General features: G+C 37.8%; 1 protein-coding gene across 6 annotated transcripts in view; it reads left to right on the top strand.

Moving 5' to 3' along the window:
* Positions 1 to 4075: 4075 nt before the first annotated feature.
* MARCHF8 (membrane associated ring-CH-type finger 8) overlaps positions 4076 to 22764 on the top strand; it is a 131601-nt gene continuing 112912 nt past the window's right edge. For 2 of the 6 annotated variants that reach the window (XM_045809870.2, XM_087862932.1), the window contains exon 1: positions 4076 to 4222. The gene's annotated coding sequence lies outside the window, so the exon portion shown is untranslated. Of the gene's footprint in view, positions 4749 to 22764 lie in introns of all 6 variants that reach the window. The other 4 variants (XM_087862931.1, XM_087862933.1, XM_045809869.2 and 1 more) reach the window with 4 other exon arrangements.

Raw genomic sequence — 22764 nt, 5'->3', positions numbered from 1 at the left:
TTTGGCTGCTCCTGCTATGTTTCTTGCTAGTCTTCCCATCTCCAAAGTGCCACATGAGCAGCCTTTGGATCTTTTATTTCCTCTGCAATTATGAAGTTAATGTCCTTGGTCAGCAACCTCCAGTGATTTTCGAACTGTAAGGCCATACTGTTACTTGATTAAAAAATCAGTTGAGTTGGGAGAAATTTTTAAAAAATGAAACAAAATAAAGTGGAAAAGAAAGGAAATAGTGAATTATAGGGAGGGTAGATTTGCTTTTTGAAACTTTTAAGTTATTTGCATGTATTTGGTCAGTCTAGAAAATGTATTTTGTATCCTGGGTTGAGATCAGAAGGTGTGAAAGTTATTGCTCTGTGTGATCTTGTTCAATCTTGTGGCTTTAAATACCACTGACCAATCAATTTATATATATATATATATATATATATATCCTCAGAATTCCATTGTCTTCTGTGCAGTGCTAATTGTACACCTCTATTTGGGTGGCTAATAGGCATGTCAAATTTAGCATGTCCAAAATCAAATTCTTGATTTTTTTCTCCCCCCCTGCACAAATCCTTTTTTGACTTTAACAGTGTGGAGATCCCTTAAAAAGTTAAAAATTGAGCTACCCTATGATCCAGCAATTGCACTACTGGGTATTTATCCCAAAGATACAGACGTAGTGAAGAGAAGGGCCATATGCACCCCAATGTTCATAGCAGCATTGTCCACAATAGCTAAATCATGGAAGGAGCTGAGATGCCCTTCAACAGATGACTGGATTAAGAAGATGTGGTCCATATATACAATGGAATATTACTCAGCTATCAGAAAGAACGATTTCACAACATTTGCAGCAACATGGACGGCACTGGAGGAGATAATGCTAAGCGAAATAAGTCAAGCAGAGAAAGACAATTATCATATGGTTTCACTCATTTATGGAACATAAGAAGTAGGAAGATCGGTAGAAGAAAGGGAAGAAGGAAGAGGGGGGAAATGAAGGGGGAAGGAACCATGAGAGACTATGGACTCTGGGAAACAAACTGAGGGCTTCAGAGGGGAGGGGGGGGAATGGGATAGGCTGGTGATGGGTATTAAGGAGGGCACATATTGCATGGTGCACTGAGTGTTATACGCAAGTAATGAATCATGGAACTTTATATCAAAAACCAGGGATGTACTGTATGGTGACTAACAATAAAAAATATTATTAAAGAAAAATAAAAGTTATTTTACGAGCAAAAATGAATTCATTTGGGAATGCAGAGAATTGCAATTCAGGAGAAGCAAGGTATAGCAAAAACCTTAGGGTAGTCTAACAAAAGAGAGGAACATTATTTTATGGAGATGCAGGAAGTTGGGAGAGGCTTTTTTGAACAAAAGTCCATTGGAGAAAAGAAAGAATTCAGGATGATAAGGGTTTCTTATTGGCTGAATTGCTGGCATAGTCAGTTTCTTATAGGAGAGGCACTGTACATCTTTTCCTATCAGGACCTGTAATTGATAATTCTTTCCTGTTAATCCTTTCTTAGGGTAGTTGATAATTTTTCTGGTAATTGACAAGGAGTGGTATGGCACAAGAGCTCCCTCTTCTGGCCTCCCAACTCCATTTTAGTGAGGTTTCCCTTTAATTAATTTTCTTTCTTTCTTTCTTTTTAACAATTTTTGTTATATTAGTCACCATACAGTGCATACCCAGTTTTTGATGCAATGTTCCATGATTCATTATTTGTGTATAACACCCAGTGCACCATGCAATATGTGCCCTCCCCTTTTATTAATTTTCACACCTTTCTTCATCTAAGTAAATGACAGTTCCATTCTTTTGGTTGTACAGGCCAAAAACCTTGGAGTCATCCTTCACTCTGTTCTTTTACAAATACCTCTAATCAATCTGAATATCCTGTTGGCTCTACTTATGAAATATGACAAATACTATGTGAAGCAAGACTGTCATTTAGCATAGCATAGGAAGGCCAAACCACATTTTTATGGTTATTAGTAAAAAGGAAAAGGCATTTAGACTTGGAATCAGGAGACATAAATACGAGGGTGGCTCTACCACATCATAGCTTTGTAACACCTTAGCAGGTTATTATTCACCTCTTTCGCCGTTTGCAAGTCTCCTGTTATTCCTTACATTCATCACTCTAGTAAGAACCCTAGTATACCCACTGTGTTGGATGATATGCTGTTATAGAGTCATATATAATTATAGTAATAATTATAGTATATCTTATCCTACCTACCAATGCATTTTGTTTGCAGTGAAACCCTAACTGAAAAACTAGATAACGTCCAGCCATTTGGTGATGACTTCTTTCCTTCCCACAAGCTCTAGGAGACGGCAGGCAATTTTCCTATGTGGGCTGAAGCAGTGGACAGGTAGTAAACTAGGAGTCCCCATCACCACCAACAGGATGTGGGATTAACCTGCTGCCATAAGGCCAGTGCTTCCCTTGGAGTGAAGACCTGGTCACCCATGAGCAATTCGCTTATGCGTAGCCTTCCATTCTAAATGCAAAGATTTCTTTATGGCTGTGCTTAGTTTCCTTGCTGGCAATGCTCAACTCCAGCCCAGGTGGCAAGAGTCCAGAGCCAGATCCTGAACCCATTCAAGCTGTTAGTTGCCTTTCCCTCTGGACTCTGACCTCCTATATCACTACCCTCTTGCCAAAGGTCATATATGGTTAACATTTATTGAGCACTGTATGTATTGGGCACTTTAAAGGGCTGTGCCAGCATTATTTCATTTCATCTTCATAACTATGCAGTAGGTACTATCTTTCTTTTAGATAGATGAAGAGGTTCAGAAATGTTAAATTGCCTAGATAGAAATGGCTGAGCCAGGACTTATCCTAGCATTGTCTTCATGAGTACTGCCTAACTTACAGATCCCTCTGGATATGTGAAGAGTCTTTGCCACTTCCTACAGATCCACAAGCCATAGATTAGCCAACTTTTTGCTTCTCAGGCATGGTCTAGGCATAAGGTATACCAGTAAAAGATACTATTCCTGCCTTCACGGAACATCTGCTGCCAGAAGCAGCAGAAAAAGTCAAGCAGGTTGTGGCAACTGACCTTGTAACCTCTTTTCCATAGTAAAAGATGAGCATGGAGAAAACTCATCACTGTATTTTCTACTCTTTGTGATGTTGCATTTTAGGTGTGTTCATGAAGAGGCTGCTTGACCTTGCACAGACCTGAAGGATATTTTGAGCCCACTCAGTTTGCTCTTAGCCCTGTATGCAAAATGATCAGGATTGTATGGAGGAATTAACTATTCACTAGATCACTCCTGGACAACAGAACAATTCTGGAATATTTGAAGATATTGGCTTACAATTCTCTCATGAATTTATTAAAACATAGTACAAATTATTAGTCTTTTATGCAATTTATAATGTATATTATGGGGGAAATTGGCAGTGGCTGAAACTTCTGTAAAGTCTGATGGAGGAAAACAGCTTGGTAGAAATAGTTACTAAAAACAAGTATCAACTATAATCAATAAAGTTTGACGTGGACAAAACCTGAATGCTGAATCAAATATTTATTTAGATATGTTTGTATTTACACAAAGACTAATTCTCATGATAATTATAATAAGATATAATTTAAAATAAAAGTTGGAAATTCCGTAAGCCTTCCTCACACCCATTCTAGGATGGGAGTCAGGGTGGGGTAGGCTGTGTAATAGCCATTCATTCCAGATTAGGGAGCGAAAGTAAACACAAGTGTTCCTTAAGCTAAACAAACGCTCTGCCTTCGTTTGCAAGTATTTCCATTTTTTTCTCCAAGTTCAACATCAGAATACTTGAACTAATTCCCTTCTCCTTTCAAAGCACTAATAAAAATAGCGGTCAGGCCCGGGGGTGAACAGGGATGAAGCAGGAGCGAGGCGGGTGTACCCCTTCCGCGTTCGGACCCCGTCCCACCCATCGGCTCTCGCCTCTGCACCTCGCAGACCAGGAAGGCAGAACGACCGCGCCGCCGCCGCCGCCGCCGCCGCTCGCCCGCCCCTTAGCGCGCCGTCGTTGCCGGGCAACACCTCCACAAATTCCGCCCCCGGGCGAACACGTGACGCGCATGTCACGTGACGGGACAGTGGCGTCCTCCGGCGGAGGGGTGTAAACAGGCCCGGTGGCGGCCGAGCTGCGGGCCTGCCGCATCCTGGTGTCCGGCATGCTTCGGGCGGGCCGGGGCGGACCAGCCGCGAGCTCAGCGCCCACCTGAGGTAACTTCTGCGGCCTGGGGACGGGCGTACCTCACGCCGCTTGCAGTCGCTGCTGTCCACCGTCGACAAGGCCAGCTGGGCCCCCGGCCCCGGCAGGGGGTGTGGCTGCCGGCTGTGCAGCCCGCGACAGGTGGGCTGGGCGGGGGCGGCCGCCGAGGCCAGGGCTTTGCAGCTTCCGGGGTCGCGGCCCTGGCGTGGAGCCGGCCGAAAGGCGGCTGCGACCCCGGGTTGTGGGCCCTTCCGTTCCGGCTGCTCGAGACTGCCCCTGGGGCCGGGCCGAGCCGGGGGCCGCAGGATCCGTCGGGCGCTGAGGGCCTGGGGCTGCCAGCGTGGAGTCCCAGTTGAAGTCCGGCCCTTGCGGGCTGTGAGACCTTGGGCAAGTCAGCCTCAGCCCTGGCCCTGGCCCGAGTTTCCACGTCTGCAATGATTGTCTGGACTAGGTGATCTGTGAGGACCTTCCACTTCTGACGTGTGTGGTCGCGAGAGAGACCTGCATACTTTGGAAGCTGCCAGAGGGAAAACTTAGGTAGATATTTGTCTTTTAATTGCTAAGTTCCTGTTTGTCTTTAAATTTTTCATCTGACACGATTTGGATTCTTGTTCACCTGGGAGAAGTTTTTAATAGAAAACTTACTATACAAAGTCGTGGTGGTTTATGTTGCTTTTTTTCAGGCTTTTCTGATGCAACGAAACCTTTCGTAGAACCTCCTCTGGAAGCCCAATTAGTTTAAAAAAAAAGAAAGAAAATAGAAACCTTTGTCTGCCTCGCTGTCTTCCTGTTCCACTGCAATACCCCTAAGGGCCCCCAGGGATCACAGGTTGAGAAGCACTGTTACACTGTTGAGGAAGTGTTCTGTGTTTGTTAATTTGACAGGCTCTAGAAGATGAATCTTTTGCTTATGTGGAGTTTTCTATTATTTTTCCTTCAACTTTGTTCAACCGTATGTCATACAATTAGAGAGACAATTAGTATATTTCGCATATAGAAACTTGGAAAAGGCCCCCAAGCTTCCAATGGACCTGTTTCCATCTTTTCTTGCATTCCGGGCCCAAGGGATGTAAGTGTGTCTTTATAATAGTGAGACCTAATGCTCATTGCTGGCCTAGTTGCTCAGGTATAGAATGGGAGTGGAAGACTTTTTGAAGACCTTTATTTAGACCCAACTGAATGGATTAGGACATTTCCTCTGAAAAATACGTAAGTTGGGAGAGTACATGACTTAAAGTCATTAGAGTCATGGAATAACATGAACATATTACATATTTTGAAACCCTGGATTTTGAGAGAACTGGGTTTAGGAGAAAAGGAGGTCCTGTTTCATATAGTGAGTGAATGTATAAACAATATGAAGTGGTCTGTAGACCAAAAATTATCAGGATGATTTTTTTTTAAGTTAAGAGGAATGCTTAGTTTCCTGGTTTTTTGTTTTAGAAGACTAGGGTTGATAAAGAGATTTATTGAAACTTGAAGTTTGATATTGAAAGAGGAAAACCATAGCCTTTTACAGCTTGACCACTTGGTGTTTCTGTGAGGTGAGCCAGAATTGGAGGTTGAAAGGACTATGAATGGAACCCAAGGAGACCTAGTGGAATATGTTTTCTCTTTTCAAAGTAAACTCACTTCCTTAATTTTTGGTGTACTTTTAGGTAAGTCACCACTTTTCTTTAGGTCTCGGTTTCTGCTACAAAGTGAGGAAATTGGATTGATTACTGCTCCATTTTTTGGCTTCAGTTAGGGTAGCCAGATAACATACAGATAATCTAGTTTAAATTTGAATTTCAGATTAACAGTGAAAAAGTTTTTAGTATAAATACTGCATAAGGGATGCATTACTAAAAAAAAATCCACTGTTTATCCAAAATTCAAGTTTAACTGGGCTTACTGTATTTTTATTTGCTAAACCTGGCAACCATACTTCAACATTTTTGTCTCCTTAAATTAGCTCCAGGGAGAAATTATAGATGCATAGACAGGAAGGAATTGATTCAACGCGTCAAGACTCCCTGTTTGTTATCAGCAGTAGTGTCTAGTTCTTGAGGAGCAGCTCTGTTTCACTCGTGGTCCCGCCATGAAGCAGTGTCTTTTCTGCCATAAGCACATAATGTTTAGGTTTATACTTTCGGTGGTAAACAATTTTATTTTTTTTCTTTTTTTTTTTTAAAGATTTTATTTTATTTGACAGAGATAGAGACAGCCAGCGAGAGAGGGAACACAAGCAGGGGGAGGGGGAGAGGAAGAAACAGGCTCATAGCAGAGGAACCTGATGTGGGGCTCGATCCCACAACGCCAGGATCACGCCCTGAGCCGAAGGCAGACGCTTTAACCGCTGTGCCACCCAGGCGCCCCTATTTTTTTTTAATTCTTAAATTTAAAAAATATTTATTTATTTTAAAGAGAGAGCTTGAGCAAGCACAGGAGGAGGGAGGGGCAGAGGGAGAGGGAGAGAGAGTCTTAAGCAGACTCCATGCTGAGCCTGGAGCCTGATTAGGGGCTCCATCTCATGACCCTGAGATCACGACCTGTTGAAACCAGGAGTCAGATGCTCAACCATCTGTGCCACCAAGGTGCCCCGGTAAACAATTTAAATATCTGAAAGCAAAAAAAAGAAAAAGTTGCTATAATTTCTAAAAGTAACAAATTTAGGTCATGAAATGGTATGTACTATTTTTTTTTTTTCTATAGAAGATACAACTCTGCCTGTCCTCCAGTTATATGATTGACTTTAAGACATGTTTTAAGGCAGTGGACTGTTCTGATGGTGAATAATCTTTCGGGAGGTTATTATGCCTTGATTTGGCCCCCTGTGAATATGTAAAATAACTAATGTATGCACTATAAATGTTTTATATATATATATTTTTAAAGATTTTATTTATTTATTTGACAGAGATAGAGACAGCCAGCAAGAGAGGGAACACAAGCAGGGGGAGCGGGAGAGGAAGAAGCAGGCTCATAGCTGAAGAGCCCGATGTGGGGCTCGATCCCGTAATGCCGGGATCACGCCCTGAGCTGAAGGCAGGCGCTTAACCGCTGTGCCACCCAGGCGCCCCTAAATGTTTTATATTTTACCTGACCACTGTTAATCTTGTATTTATTATATCTTGAAGAATTTCAATGATGAAATTCTTGAATCAAGAAGTATAATTATTTAATCACTCAATTTTTGAGAGTTTTAAAGAAAAGTAGGCCAAATCTTTACTCACCTCTCTCTGAAATTCCTGGATTTTCCAATTCATTCATTCATTCATTCATTCATTCATTCATTCATTATTCAGTACTCAACAAAAAATTGAGTGTCTTCTATGTTCCAGGCTGACGTAATCAGTGTTCTGGATCTTCAGGTGCTTATCTTTGACAGAAGAGTTAAATCACGTGCATTCTAGGGATAATGTGATGAGGGCCTTGAAGTAATACAAATACCGTGGAAATTGAGAGGAGGATGAGAACCCATCAGTTGATAGATTGCATGGCAGAACCTCCTCGAGGAGGTGGTATTTAATCTAGATCAATGTTTTAAAGGTTGGGTCAGGAAGAGGGGCTTACATAAAGATAGGAAGAAGCAGGAAAAGGCAGGGAATCCATCTTCTCAGTTCTACAAAGCATACACTTTGTTGGGTTAAAAGTAATTGATAATATTGTTTATATGTAGTTTTTGATTCACCGTAATACTCTTCATCGGCATTAAGTATATCGGAATGAAACTTCTTCAGTGTGTATCTATATTAGAGAGATCTTCAGATGTCAGTGTAACTTTCTGAAAAGAAATGTTTATGAAATATGTCACATGTACAAAAGGTGTACTTTGCATATATAAAGCTCAAAAAATAGAACATTATCACACCACTGAAACCTGTGTGCCCCTTCCTGATTAGACACCCCCTTTCCTTCCCTTCAGAAGTGACCACTGAATTCTATCATTTCTTTGCTTTTCTTCATAAACTTATTTTATGTGTATACAACCTGCCCCCAACATTGTTTACTTTTGCATGTTTTTGAACTTTATATAAATGGCATCATACTTTGTGGATTTTTTTCTGAGACTTTTCCACTTAGATTACTATTTTCATTCATGTTTTTTCCCCCACCAAGGTTCCACCCATGTTAGTTTTTACCAAGTGTAAGGATTTTGCTGAGGTAAACGCCTAGGCTTGGAATCGTTGCTTGTAGGGTATGGGTATCTGTAATTTTCTAAACATTGCCAAATTACTTTCTGTTGTGGTTATGCTGTTTTAGATTCCTCCCTGCAGTGTATGAGAGTTCCTTTTGCTAGCCTGTCTACATGCTCTTTGTTGTTCGGTATGAGCAAATCATATATCTAATAAGAAAAGTCTAGTATCCAGAGTATGTAAAGAAGACTTACACCTCAACAATAAAAAGAAAAAGAACTCATTTTAAAAACAAAGGATTTGAATAGATGTTTCTTCAGATAAGACATACAAATGGCCGATGAGCACCTGAAAAGAAGCTTGATCCCATTAGCATCAGGGAAACGCAAATCAATACCACAATGAAATACCGTGTCCTACCCACAGGGATGGCTATACTCGGAAAGACAGAAAATAACAAGTGTTGTGGAGATAGTAGAGAAATTAGAATCTTCATACACTGTTATGGGGAATGCAAAGTGATGTAACTACTTTGGAAACAGTCTGATATTTCCTCAAACAGCTGAACATAGGGATAGCAAATGGCACAGCAACTCCGCTCCTAGGTTTATACCCAAAGAAAACTTAAAATATATATTCACACCAAAACTTGTATGCAGATGTTCACAGTATCAGTCTTCATAATAGCCAAAGAATAGAAACAACTTAAATGTATGCCAGTTGGTAAATGGATAGATAAAACGTGGTTTATATATACAGGGGAATATTACGCAGCCATAAAAGAAATGAAGTACAGATTCATGCTACAACATGACGAACCTCGAAAACATGATGCTAAGTGGTACAACTGAGTCTCAAAAGGCCACGTATTGTATGGTTACGTTTATACAGAATTTCCAGAATACACAAATCTACAGAGTGAGAAAATAGATCCGTGATTGCCTAGAGCTGGGAGTTGGGATGGGAGATTTGATAATGAGTAATAGGTTTCTTTTTAGGATGATGAAATGTCCTAACATTGATTGTGGTGGTGGTTGCACAATTCTGTGAATATGTGAAAAGCCGTTGAATTGTACACGTAAGAGAAGGGAGAATAGTAAAACAAAACAATACAAAAGGTTGCTATGTTGTGAGCAGCCCTATGGAGAGGCCCATTTGGTGAGGGATCAAGACTTGCCCACAGCCACATGAGTGAGCTTAGAAGAAAATCCGCCCCCCCTCGTTTACACAGAGCCAGATGATCCTATAGCCTGGCCAACAGTTTTGATTGCAGCCTCATGATAGACCATAAGCCAGAGGTACCCAGCTTAGCTGCCTAGATTGCTGACCCATAATAACTGTTAGATAGTAAATGTTCATAGTTTTAAATTAGTTTTGGGGTAATTTGTTATGCACAATATATAATACATGGGCAGTAACATTGCATTATGTGTTGCCTTTCATTTGGTGTTATGGAAAGCCATGATGGTTAAATTAATAGACTGTAATTGACTCTCTTCAAATCTATCGTTTTGTTAAGCACAACTCATGACCAAGAGTTAGTAATATATTTCTTGAGATATTCTCTGAATTATTGGTGGGGGGAGAGTTTATGCTTAGAATAGTTTCAATTTGTTTTATTATAATTTTTTTATTATAATTAAAAACTTTGTAATCCTATGTGATGCATTATGAATCTTTATCAACCAGGGCGGGCCACTTCCAGACCATATAGCAATACGGAGTGTTTCTCATATTGTCATGATCTTCTGGTAACCCTTTTATATTTAAAAATTATGGATGGTATTAATAGATTCTGGGCAGATTTATTTTATTATTTATGGCTTTAGCAAAGCACTTAGAAAACAGTTACTGAGGCAAAACTGCAGTTCCCTAGAAGAAGCCTCATTTTATTGAAACGATATGAAAGGAGGGTAAAGAAAGATTGTTTTTTCTTTTCCTTTGGATATTTCTGTATTTCAGTTGAAGAAAGATTGTTTGAGTCTATGGGTAAGGAACTCATGTGGGTTTTGAAATTTGATTTTAAAAATGAAGATATGTTTTAAAAGGTTTTAAGGATTCTCTTTGTCCTTTATTTTTCTTACCTTTTAAAAAATGTAAAAGATGTATATTTCTTAATATACAAAGATATCGGAAATATTGTTATATGAAGAAAAGCAAGCCATAGAAATTTTCTCCTTAAAGTTTTATAGTTTTAGCTCTTATATTTAGGTATGTGATTTATTTTTAGGGCTTAATAGCATATGTGGTATGAGATAGGGATCTAGGTTCCTTTATGAGTACACGGTTGTTTTGGTATTATTTGTTGGAAAGATTATCCTTTCCCTATTGCGTTTCTTGTCCTTTATTCTTTGCCCATTGTATTGCCTTGCCATCTTATGTTGGAAATCAACTGGTGATATATATGTGCATCTATTTCTGGACTCACTCTTCTGTTGATTTGTACGTCTGTCCTTATGTCAGTACCATACTGCCTTTCTTACCATAGCTTTATGTGTGGTTTGGAATTGGTCAGTATAAATTCTTTACCTTTGTTCTTTATTTTCGAAGATCTGTTTCAAAGAACTGTTTTTAGTTTTGTAGTGTACATGTCATGTACATATTTTGTCAAGTGTATATCTTAATATTTTATGGTTTTTGATGTTATAAATGGGGTTAAAAATCATTTTCCACTTGTTCATTGCTAATATGTAGAAGTAGAGTTGGTTTTATATATTACCTTTGTATCTGGTAGCCTTTCTAAAGTCCCATACTACTTCTAGTAGTCTTTTGGTTACTTGTAAAGAATTTTCTACATACGTGATCATTGAATAAAGACAATTTTACTTTTCCTTTCCAATCAGTATGCCATTTCTTTCTCCCTGCCTGCCTGCCTTCTTTCTTTCCTTCTTAATTTATTTCTTTGACCTATTGCATTGACTAGCACCTCAAATCCAACATTATGATAGAAGTGGTAAGCAGACATTCATGTTTTATTCCCAGTGAGGGAGAAAGGATCGAGTCTTATGAATGATACAAAAAGCACTAAGTATAAAAATTTTCAAATGTTAAATTAGACTTAATAAAAATTAAAAACTTCTGCACTTTAAAAGACACTGCTAAGAAAAAGAAAAGATATGCTACAGAATGGGAACAAATATTTGCCATTCATATATCTGACAAAGGACTTTTATCTAGTGTGTGTAAAGAACCTCTACAGATCACTAATACGGCAGACAACCCAAATTATAAAATTGGTAAAAGATTTGGACAGACCCTTCACAAAAGAAGATATTTGAACTCACAATAGGCACATTTAAAATTCTCAATATTCAGTCATTTAGGGAAATGCAAATCAAAATTATAAACAATTCTTTGCCTATAAGAATGGTTATAATCGAAGAGATTGACTGTAGCAAGAGTTGGTGAAAATGTAGAACAACCAGAACTTAACATGAATTGCTAGTAGGAGTGAGTGATGATGTAGGCACTTTGGAAAACAGTGTGGCAGTTTCCTGTTAGCTTAAACTTGCGTTTATGGGATGATCCAGCAATTCCACTCCTAGTTATAAAATAAAAGATTACGTCACAAATGATTTACACCCAAATGTTCAGAGATCAAAACTGGAAGTAGCCCAAATGTCCATCAACAATTACACAATGGAACACTATTCCACAGTAAAAAGGGAACTACTGATAATATCACGGCATGAAATTGAAAAACATTTTGCTGAGCAAAAGAAGCCAGACACAAAAGAGTACATACTGTATAATTCCATTCAATTCATCTTAGAGCCAACAAAACTAATCTATAATAAAGCAGATTAGTGATTGCCTAGGGTCAGAGTGGGAGGAATTGACTACAGAGGGGCAAGAGGGAATAGAAATGTCCTGTTTGAATTTTAAATGGTTAGTGGTTACACTGCATATACTTTTGTCAGAACTTTTCCAACATTACACTTAAAATGGTTATTTTATGTAAATTGTGGCTCAATGCAGTTGATTTAAACAAGGGTATAAATAGCATTTATAAAATAAGCATATATGTGTTGTATAATAAATAGTAGTAATTCTATGTAAATTTTTTAAATGTATGTATACACACATGCATAAGAAATGTCTAGAAGGATGTTTAGCAAATTGTTACTGATGATGTCTAGATGGTGGGATCTTAGGTGATTTTGAAAGTGATTGGACTTTCCCATATTATTTGAATTATTTTTTTCAATGAACATGTCTTGACAAAAGCAAAAAATATATATTTTTTTAGTGTGGAAGTTTTATTCCTTGATATTTTCATCTTTTAAATATTGAATAAGCATTATAATAATTATGAAATATGTTTAGATCTTAAATACTTTTGTTCTGTAACTACCAACAGTTAGGAACAAAACCTTACATTACCTTTGATGCTCCTTGGTCCTCCTCTCACCCCATCTTATTACCTCCCCACAGACATAACTGGTGCCCTAAATTTGTGTTTATTATTTCCTTGTTATTTTTTAATAGTTGTATCACATTTGCCTCTCTAAGCTGTGTTCTTTCAATCTTCACACTGTTGAACTTAATAACTAGAATCATACTGTGTGTATACTTTCATAACTTGCTTTTTTATCCCACATAATATGAGACTTGAGACTTACCTATATTTCTGTATGTGGTTATAGTCCACTGATATGTAATTGTTATATTGCATTACATTATATGAATATTCCATAATTTGATCTTTGTACTCTTGGTGAATAATTGGGTTGCTGATTTTTTTCCTGTTATGAGCAGTGGTTATATGAACATTTTTTTTGAAGTTTGTTTGTTTGTTTGCTTATTTATTTTGGGTTGAACTCACGACTCTGAGATCAAGACCTGAGCTGAGATCAAGAGTTGGACGCTTACCCAGCTGAGCAACCCAGGCGCCCCTGACTTTTCTTATTTATAACAGCGTTGAAGTGCCTGTTTTCGTATGTATGTCTTTGAACATTCATGGAGGTATTAGTACAGTACGGAGTCCTGGAAGTGGCACTGTCTGGCCAAATGAGATTTCAGTTGTGTAGTGGCAGTTGTTGCCCCGATTTTTATTTCCATCTGTACTTCCCCTAATAATGTGTAGGTACTTTTTTTCCATTTCCTTGCCCATATTATCTGTTACCAATCTCTGTATTTTTCTGTATTTTAAAATTAATGTTTAAGTGTTCATCAAAATACTTGGATATTGTTTGAAGATAATGAACACAAAGGGCTTATAATGAACACAGAGGCAGTTTGTTTTCTTATTTCTATAGTAGTTACCTCCGTAGTTCTAAACTTAACGCTTATACGTATTATTAATTTATCAGCTTTAGATTATACCTTGCCTTCCTGTTATGTGGATTTGGGCATCTTAAATTCCTCATTTACCTTATCTGCTTCCAGCTATGGTTATAGCCCTATTTTTATTGAAATAATAGTCAGTGACCACTTAACTATTGTTCTATAGAGGCAAGTAGTAGTTTGTGACTGCTTTTTCTTTCTTATGTATCTTTTTAAAGTTACCTCATTTTTTCAGTGACGTAACTTTTCATATATACATTCTTAATTTTTACCAGTTGCTCTCTTATATCATCTATAATATCTTTTCTATCAATTTCTAATTTTCTGGGGGTCTTTCCTCCTAGAGCCTTCTATCGTCGCGCTTTAATATGAACCTGAATTCTCTGGGCTTGCTGCTCAGTCACTATGCGGAAGACCTTAATCCTGCTCAATTTCTCCAGCGAATCATCTGTTCTCTTATTGTGTATTAGTCTTGGTAATTTAAGCTCTTGCTCCTCAAAATATATTCCATAAGCCAGCCACATTAGTATCATCTTCAAGCTTGTTAGGAAATTATAAAATCTCAGGCAGCATCCCAGATCTGCATCAGAACAAGATGATTTGTATGCACCAAAAATTTTGCAGGCCCTGGGCTGTGCCATAGTGTGATAATAGCAACAGTAGGAACAACAAAATATTGTTGTCATGCAAAATTTAACACAAGGTGGATGTAACTGTTTCATCTATAACTACCCCATCTGCCTCCAAGATGGTAGTTGAAGAGAGACCTGGATGGAGCATCTCAGTGAATGTTTTTAAGGGCCTAGAAGTGACAAATATTACTCTCCCTATATTATATTGGTCAGGAATCTGTCACGTGGTCTCTCACATAATTGCAAGAGAGACTGGAAAATGTAGTCTCTGGTTTGCCTGGGAACAAGAAACTCTATAGTAGGTAGATAGCATTGACTCTGTTTCAGTTGGTCATTCTGGTCCCCAAACTGTTTCATTCTTTTTCCTACGCATAGAGCACACTAATCCCCTATCCAACCAGTCATTGCCTTCAGTTCAAAATACAGGATCTCTATTCCTGGCTGTCTGTCAAGTCCACATCAGCCTTTCTTGTTCAAGTGAACTAAGAAGACATATTTACCCTCTATTCCCCCAAAAAGTATTATAGTAGGAATACAACATGATTAGTAAATAATCCCTTTTGGAAGGTGAAGCATAGAGTCACTATGTCACTATTCTGTAACACTTCTTTAATCTTTATGGGCAGACATTATAAAGGAAAGTTACCAACCCTGGAAGGAAAGGATGTTTCTTAATTAGACTCTGATTTTGTTCCCTGGGACAAACTCTTAACATTCTTCTTTCTTCATGGCCCCAGGGACCATCCTCTAGGAGGTTCCTTCTTTTTTCCCCCCATTATCTTATTTGGCCACATCCCACATCCAAATTTGATGTTTGGAGCATGGTCTGCTTGGGTATTGTGAAGTTGGTCTTTTTGTAGAAGGTTGGACTCCCAGAGATTGCTGTTAGGTCTTGAACGGTCAGACCTTCTAAATTTGGCCTTATAGTTTTTCTGTCAGTGTGTTTCCCTTAGAAACTTATCAGACTCATTATTCAGTTGCTTCCAGTCAGTCACGGTGCCAATAACCGAATTTGTTTTTGAGACATAGTTCTCAAGTCTTCTTTATTTTTTGCTTTCTTGCTTCTACTCCTCTGTCTTGTTTCAGTGGAAGACATCTGTAATGTCACACTATGATCTGATTTTCTCTGAGCTTATTTTTTTCTTGTAATACAAGAAATAGCTAGAAATAGCCGGTAGTAACCAACACACCATAGTTTTCAATTTCTAGTTTTTTCAAAACCAATAGAGCTTAAAGTTCATCAGATGTATGGTTTGTCTTCTGAGTTAGAGCCATCAGCAGAATTTCTAAATTATTTCCCTTGCATAACATGGATCATCATCTTTTCATTCTCTAGTATGAAGTTCCTCATTGCCTACAAAGTGATGACAAAAGAAATACAACTTATTTTAGGGTTTGTTATGACAGCACCCTACTTCTGGTAGCAGTTTTTGGTTGGGGAAGTGGCCAGGGGACCAGTTGTTTTATTTATAGACTTTTATTGTATTTCCGTTTTTTAGCCTGTAGCTTGTTCCCATTCATAACCTGAAGCCTGAGCCCTTTGGTGTTTTTTCTTAATAGGCATTTTAATAGGCATAATTAGTTCATTTTTAAAAATTTTATTTATTTGTTTATTTATTTAGAAAGATTTATTTATTTATTTGAAAGAGAGCGTGCACATGAGAGAGCATGAGAGGGATGGGGGAGGGGCAGAGGGCAAGGCAGGCTCCCCGCTGAGCAGGTAGCCCAACGTGGGGCTCGATGCCAGGACGCTGGGATCATGACCTCAGCTGAAGGCAGATGCTTAACTGACTGAGCCACCCAGGTGCCCCGAATTAGTTCATTTTGTATCTTTAGCCATCATTTCATGTATTTTACATTGTGGGCTTCTTCACCTTGATAAATTATTAATATTTCCATATTTACCCTCTTCAAAAAACATGTTGAGATCTGTTTTTTGTCTGCTTGGGTGCCTTCTCTCATTTGTAGCCTTCTTATTTATACCTTTTTGCTTTCTTTATTTTTAATTACAAATTTGTTTTTAAAGATTTTATTTATTATTTGTCAGAGAGAGAGAGCACACACTAGCAGGGGGAGCAACAGGCAAAGGGAGAAGCAGGCTCCCCGCTGAGCAAGGAGCCTGATATGGGATTTGATCCTAGGACTCTGGGATCATGACTGGAGCCAAAGGCAGATGCTTAACCGACTGAGCCACCCAGGCGTCCCTTTTTTCTTTAAATTATATTTTCCATTTTGAGATAACCAGATTTATATGCCGTTGTCAGGAATCTTGCTTAACCTTCAGAGGGATCCTGTTTAACCTTTATTTACTTTCCCCCAGAATTAAAATCTTGTAAAACTACAGTACAGTATCAAGACCAGAACATTGACATTGTTACAGTCAAGATGCAGAATATTGTCTCCCCAAGGATCTCTCATGTTGCCCTTTTCATAGCTATACCCACTTCTCCCCACACTCACTGCTTTCTTAACCCCTGGCAGCCATTAATCTGTTTTCCCATTGCTATAATTTTATTTTTTTAAGAATGTTGTATAAGTGAAATCACATTTTATGACCTTTTTGAATTGGCTTTTTAAATTCAGCATTCTCTGGAGATTGATCCTGATTGTTCCATGTCCAAATAGTTCCTTTTTATTCCTTTTTTATTGCTGGATAGTATTTTGTAGTATGTACCATAGACGTATCGTAATTTGGTACATCCAGGTGTACCATAATTTGTTTAATGTACCATAATTTGTTTAATCATTTACCTACTGAAGGACATCCAGTTGAATAAAGCTATTATAAGCATTTGTATGCAGGTTTTTGTGTGACCATATGGCTTCATTTCTCTGCGATAAATGTCCTGGAGTGCATTTGATGGGTTGTATGATATTCACATGTTTAGTTTTCTGGGTTTTTAATTTTAAGTAGGCTCCATGCCCATTGTGGGGCTTGAACTCAGGACCTTGAGATCAAGAGTTGCATGCTCTACTGTCTGAGCCAGCCTGGTGCCCCTCACATGTTTAGTTTTTAAAGAAATTTTCAAACTGTGTTCCAGAGTGGATGTACCATTTTCCATTCCTCCCAGTAATGTAAGGGTGATCCAGTTTCTCCTTATCCTTGCCCACATTTGGGTGTTGGAACTATATTTTAGTCATTCTGATAGGTATGTAGTGATCTCATGGTGATTTGAATTTACATTTCCCTAATGGCTAATGAGGTTGAACATCTTTTCATATGCTATTAGCCACCTATATATCCTCTCAGTGAAGGTCTCTTCGTGTCTTTTGCCTATTTTCTTTCTTTCTTTCTTTCTTTTTCTTTCTTTCTTTCTTTCTTTCTTTCTTTCTTTCTTTCTTTCTTTCTTTTTCTTTTTCTTTTTCTTTTTCTTTTTCTTTTTCTTTTTCTTTTTCTTTTTCTTTTTCTTTTTTTTTAAGTAGGCTCTCTGCCCATGGGGCTTGAACTCACAACCCCTAAATCAACAGTCACATGCTCTAGCAACTGAGCTAGTCAGGCACCTCTCTTTTGCCTGTTTTCTAATTAGATTTTTTTATTGTTGAGTTTTGACAGTTATTTACATATTCTAGATACTAGTTCTTCGTCAGATAATGTGCTTTGTAAATATTTTCTCCCAGTCTGTAGCATTTCTTTTCACCCTTTGCAGAGCAAAATTTTTTATATTTATGAAATCTACTTTATAAATTTTTCCACTTGGGGATCATGACTTTGGTGTCATGTTTCAGAACTCTTTGGCTAACCGTAAATCCTAGAGATTTTCTTCTATGCTTTTTTTCTCTCTAAAAGTTTTATAGTTTTATGTTATACATGTAAGTCCATAAAGTATTGAATTAATATTTGTGTAATGTATGAAACTTAGGTTGAGGTTCATTTTTTGTCCCTCTTGTTTTGGCACTTTTTATTGAAAAGCTACCTTTCCTCCATTGAATTGCTTTGTCAGAAATGATCTGGGCCTATTTGTGTGGATGTATTTATGGGTTCTCTGTTCTATTCCATTGATTTATATGTCTGTCCCTCTGGCATTACCGCACAGTCTTGACTATGGTAACTCTGTAATTAAAGTCTTTTAATTAGTAGACTGATTTCTCCCATTCTGTTTTTTTCTTTCAAAAGTGTTTTGGCTATTGAAGACCCTTTGTTTTTCCATATACATTTAAAAACAATTGTGTCTTTTTTTTTTCTTTTCCTTTTTTCTTTTTCACAACCCTGAGATCAGAGTCGGATGCTTGACTGACTGAGCCACCCAGATGCCCCGAAATAATCTTGTCTGTATACAAAAAAATACTGGTTAGATTTTGATAGGAATTAGGTTAAACTTGTATATCAATTAGGGAAGAAGAGACATCTTTACTTTGATGAGCTCTAGTCCATGAATACAGTATGTGTTTGTGTGTCTTTCTTTCTTCCTTTCTTCCTTCCTTCCTTCCTTCCTTCCTTCCTTCCTTCCTTCCTTCCTTCCTTCCTTCCTCTGATTTCTTTCACCAGCATTCTGTGCTTTTCAGGATAAAAGATCTTTGTTTTGGGGCGCCTGGGTAGCGCAGTCGTTAAGCGTCTGCCTTCGGCTCAGGGCGTGATCCCGGCATTCCGGGTACGAGTCCCACATCGGGCTCCTTGGCTAGGAGCCTGCTTCTTCCTCTCCCTCTCCCCTGCTGTGTTCCCTCTCTCGCTGGCTGTCTCTCTGTCACATAAATAAATAAAATCTTTAAAAAAAAATCTTTGTTTTATACCTAAGTATGCCATTTTTCAATGATTGTTGTATTTTTAATTTGTGTCCTTGTTTTCATTGTTAGTATATACAAGTACAACTAATTTTAGTAAGCTTATGTTATATCCTGCACATTGCTGAACTCATTTATTCTGGGAGTGTTTTGGTAGATTCCTTGGGATTTTTTACATAGACAGTCATGCCAATTGCAAATAGGTACAGTTTTATTTCTTACTTTCCAATCTGCATGCCTCTTATTTCCTCCTCTTGCCTTATTGCACTGGTTAGAACTGCCAACACTATATTAAACAAGAGTTGCCTTTTTCCCAATCTTAGGGGGGAAAGCAGTTGGTTTCATCATTAAGTGTCATGTTAGGTGTAGGGGTTTTTTGGGTAGATGCTTTCTATCAAATTAAGGAAATTCTTTTTTCTTATTTTTCTGAGTTTTTATCATCAATGGGTGTTGAATTTCATCAAATGTTTTATCTGCATTCATTGATATGAACATGTGATTTTATTCATCAGCTTTTTAACATTGTAGGTCAACATTATAGATTTCAAAAATGGACAGATCTTACATCCTTAGAATAAGCTTCACTTGGTTATCGTTTATAATTCTTTTTATATTTGCTGAATTCTGTTTGTGAATACTTTGTTAAAGTTCTCTTTTTCTTTTCTGTTTAGAGAACATCAGGTAGCCATTCCATTCTTTTAAAGTACATGTACTAGTGACACATTCTGTTAGTTTACTTTTATCTCAGAATGTCTTGATTTCCCTTTACTCTCTGAAGGATATTTTTGTCGAATATAGGTTTCTGAGGTGATAGTTCTTTTCTTTCAGTCCTTGAAAGGTGTTGTGTCTCTTCTTACTGGCCTCTCTGGTTTCTGATGAAATATTTGCTGTCATTTAAATGATTTTAACCTTGTAGGTAAGGTGTTGTTGCTTTCTCACTGCTTTCAAGATGTTTTCTTTGTAGTGTTCAGAAGTTTTACTATGACATGTCTTGGTGAGGAGTTTTTTAAGTTTTTCCTGTTTGGAGTTTGCTCAGAATGTTGTGTCTGTAAGTGTATACATCTTCTGTGAAATTTGGAAATTTTCAGCCATTATTTCAAGTGCTTTTTCAGCTCAGTCCTCTGTGATGACATGAATATTGTCCCACAGGTCCCTGAGACTCTCCTTTTTTTTTTTTTTTTACAGTCTGCTTTCTCTCTGTTGTTCAGATTGGGTAGTTTCTTTGTCATGTCTTCTGGTTCACTGACTCTTCTTTGTTCCCACCATTCTGATATTGAGCCCATCCATTGATTTTAGTATTTTGATAATTATATTTTTCAGTTCTGAAATTGCCTTTTGGTTCTCCTTTGTATCCTATATTTCTTTGCTGAGACTTTGTTTTTTTACTGAGACAAGCAGTGGTGGGGATGAAAGTCCCCGCTAGTTACTCGGCCTTCTCTAATACCATCCTGATGGGAATATTGGATGCTTTGTTACATTTTGATGGGAGTAGAAGTCTAGTCTATCTTCCATTGTTGCTGGACTGGGTGGGGATGTAGCTGTAGTTTTTTTTCTGTGGTGTTTGGCTGGAGTAGGGTGTCTAAAAGTTTTATCGTCTTAAAGTTTTTTGTCTTTCTGGGCTGTCCCTTTTCTACTTGTTGGGTTAGAAAGAGCTGGCATTCCTTGGGGTGTTTTGTTGTTGGTGTTTTGTTTTTTTTTTTTTTCCCCGATCTGTACTTCTTGGTGTTTCTGAATTGCCAGGTCTTCAGCTGTAAGTTTGAGTTATATAAACAAAGAGAAAACCCAAGGAACTCAATACCATGTCATTCCTTGAATCTTGAGGTCCCTAGCTGGTCTGCCTTCCTCTCCACCTTTCAGAGTCTTTGTTTATTTTATATATAATGTTCACAGTTTTTAGTTGTACTTCATGGGACAAATAGGGAAAAGTATATTTACTCTATCTTCCCAGCAACATAAACTTATTTATTTATTTATTTAATTTATTTATTTATTTATTTAATTTTTAAAAAAGATTATTTATTTAGTTAGTTAGTTGTCAGAGAGAGAGAGAGAGACAGCCAGCGAGAGAGGGAACACAGGTAGGGGGAGTGGGAGAGAAAGAAGCAGGCTCCCAGCAGAGGAGCCGGATGTGGGGTGGGATCACGCCCTGAGCCGAAGGCAGATTTTTAATGACTGAGCCACCCAGGCGCCCCTAAACTTTTATTTTTTAAAAGTCATTTCACTATCATTTTAATAGAGTCTTGGTAGAAGAGGAACTAAACTTAAGTGTTTAATCCATGCTTTTATTATTTATTAATGTTTTAGTACATTTGTGTGAATTAGGCAGATTAAATATTTTATTTGCTTAGTGCTTCTTTTCATGGCACACAGTATGTGGGAACGCCTTTGAGAAATGATTGAGAGCATGAAACTCTGCTTGGCTAAGGTTTCTCAAAAAGCTCCATTCTGTAAATGAATCCCTTCTATGTCACTCCCAGAAAGATTAGATTGTTTTTAGGTGAATTTCTTGAGGGTAGTTGATGTAGAAGATGATACTTTAATACCATAACTTGATTTTTAGGTTAGAATTACATTTTATGCCAGGAATACTGGTATAATATATCCTTTAAATTTATAGTTTATAAATTATAATTCTTATGCTATAATCTTTTACATGTGTCTTGATTTGTTAAAAAACAATTTTACTATATTCTTAGGAAGGATAACTTTTATTTTAGATTCTATCAAACATTAAAATTTTCAAGAATTATTGGAAGTCTTAAGTTTGTTAATTCAGTTGAGATCATGTTAGGGAATGTTCTAGTACTTACCCAGATAGCATAGTAGTTAAGGATATAGGCCCTGGAGCTAGCTTCAGCGCTTACTGTATGAACTTGAGCCTGGGTTTACCATTCATATAGTGGGGATGATGACAATTCTACTACTTCATAGGGTGGTTATGACAATGTGAAGTGTGTTTTTTTTTAACTTGTTAAAACTGAAAATTATAAACCTTTAAAGAAATTATGTCAATTCTGTTACTTACACAGCATATTCTACAATTTGGTAAGTTCTGCAAAGCATTAGGCTTAAGAGTTAAGAAACCTGAGTTCCACTTCCTACTTTCTTGAGCAGTTGCTTGACCTCTGGCAAGCAAGCAACCTTGTTTTCTCTCTCTCTGCCTTACTTAACTCATTTATAAAAATGGGCTTGGGTTTGAACTGGTTGATCTCTAAGATCCCTTCTGGTTCTTCCATTCTGGTTTTTTGTCTACCACTGAATCATAATTGAGCTAGCTATAACACAGTTCATGAGGAGAGCATATTTTACAGCTTGGAGAAGAAAGAAAAAAAGGCTTGGGGTGGGGAGGGAATGATAACCTTACAGAAACAGTAAGGGCTGATACATTGATAATTAGGTTCATTTCACTGATTCTAACCTAGGGCACAACTGACACCTGTAGATGGAAGGGAAGAGCTCTTGGCTCAGCATGATATGGACACATTTATTACAGATACTCCTGTCCCAACATTGAAATGGGCCACCTTAAGTGTTTCCTAACACTGAAAGGGCAAAGGCCAAGGTCAGACTGGCAAGTGATGCTTCAGAGTCAGATCAAAGTTATTTCTGCCTCAGCCAGAGATGGTGCTGGATGACTTCCATAAACCTTCTGGCCTCCCATGGGTGGAAATCATGACATGATAAAGTTGTTAAATTAATCAAGAAAAACCATATTGTAGTGTGGCAAAGTGGTCATAGACTTTAACTGAATTATAACAGTGGCATTCGTATTCTAAATTTTTTCTATCTGTAGTTTTC

Source organism: Ursus americanus, chromosome 6, assembly GCF_024610735.1.
Source record: "Ursus americanus isolate L20-20 chromosome 6, mUrsAme1.1.p, whole genome shotgun sequence".
Lineage (NCBI taxonomy): Eukaryota > Metazoa > Chordata > Mammalia > Carnivora > Ursidae > Ursus > Ursus americanus.
This window is presented reverse-complemented; position numbering and strand designations above follow the sequence as displayed.